The sequence below is a fragment of the Sinocyclocheilus anshuiensis genome, unplaced genomic scaffold (genome assembly GCF_001515605.1).
Source record: "Sinocyclocheilus anshuiensis isolate Anshui unplaced genomic scaffold, SAMN03320099.WGS_v1.1 scaffold2417, whole genome shotgun sequence".
Lineage (NCBI taxonomy): Eukaryota > Metazoa > Chordata > Actinopteri > Cypriniformes > Cyprinidae > Sinocyclocheilus > Sinocyclocheilus anshuiensis.
In genome coordinates this window covers 80,828-82,690 of record NW_015552731.1, presented here as the reverse complement: position 1 = coordinate 82,690, position 1,863 = coordinate 80,828, and positions in this window count along the sequence as shown.

Genomic DNA, 1,863 nt, shown 5'->3' with positions numbered 1-1,863 from the left:
CAGGGGGTTGCTAAGGTGTTCTGGGTGGTTGCCAGAAGGTTGTTTCTTCTGGGGTGTTGCTATGTGGTTGCCAAAGGGTTGCTAAGGTGTCCTGGATTGTTGCTAGGGTGTTCCGCATAGTTGCTTTGCGTTTTCTTCCTTTCTGGTGTGAAATGCATTTCTGGTCTTCTGGTCTGTAGAAGTGTCTCGGGTTCCTCCTTCATTGTGTGTCTGTGGGAGTTTTCAGCAGGTGAAATGCTGCTTCTGATCACTCAGCAAATTCTTTAACAACACTCACAATTCGCACACAAACGCTGCAGGACGACGCACACGCTGAACCATCATGAATATATGAATATAAAAACACATGAACTTTTATTCTATTCTGTACATATGTAACTTCATACATCACGTTAACATCAGGCACAACTTAATCAGAAGCTCATCTGCGAATCGATTTGTTTCACTTTCACGCCACAAAATATATTAAAAGTCACAGCGGAGCCTGTTCCTCATGACCTACAGGTTCATATCAAACACTCCTGCATTGCTTCTATAGGGAAAAGGAATGCTGTATATTTTTGATGGTCAAACGACTCATTTTAAATTAGCAGTACGGAGAACTGCTGCTCTAATAATTCAACCATTTCCCATCAGTCAATCTGTTCACATGTATCTGTTTTTGATGTACTCGCAGTACATGAGCACGTCCTCCTGACACAGAGTCCTGACCCAACCACGACCCGTCTGAACGTGACACTCGAACACCTCACGGCTCTGAATGTCCACCTCCGGAGCCAAAACCTCATAGATGCTGTCCGACGGGAACAGAGACACCGGAGCGCTGGTGCAGCCTTAACACTCATCCAATCTAAAATAAGAAGAAAAGGACTAAATTAACTTTAAAGACTTATTCTCTCATAAAATGCAAGAGCAGTGACAATAAAACTTAAATGAATGTAAATGAAGCAGTAAGTATTATACATGATACATATTCAGATAAGGCACATGTAGACAGACATGAGTCACGCTCTATATTTGATGTTTCTATTGCTGCTAGACTATTAGAATTAATTCTTGCCTAATCACGGGCTGCTATTATGATCGATCATCTCATCGCTTATTCATGACTGCTTTGCTTTGGATCTCAAATCCTACAGTTGACTGCAATTACAAGTAGAGAGTTAGTTTTTCTGGAGCTAAATATGCATGACCTCTTCTGACACCAGATGGATGGGTGGATGGATGTGAACCGGCACGTATGTGATGGTAAATGAAGAAAATGACGTCTGTGACGAACTCGGTGACAGAGCTGCTTTCTGATGCGCGATACGAGCTCAAACGCTACAGGAAACAGAAACAACTGTTTTATAACTTTATAACTGTATTATAAAGTTAATAATTAACTTCACACCATAATCATGTAAATTTGGATTGGGTGTAAATTTAAAATTAGAAAACAAAAACCAGATTATATTATCACTTAATATGAGGTCATATAATAACAATAATAATAAAAAAATTTATATAATTTGTGAAACTTGATTTAAGTCATTAGCACTCTTTATATGGATGTTATTTAATGGTGCAAAACATTTAATTTATTTTAAACAAAATAAAATAAATAAAAAATACATACAATTTAAAATTAGAATACAAAAACTGAATTTGAAAAGTATTTAGTGCTGTCAGACGATTAATCGCGATTAATCGTATCCCAAATAAACGGTTTTGTTTACATAATGTGTGTGTACTGTGTTTATTTATTATGCATATATAAATACGCACACATATATGTATATATTATCAACCGATTCAAATAAATACGCAGTACACACATATATTATGTAAACAAAAACATTTATTTTGGATGCGATTAATCGT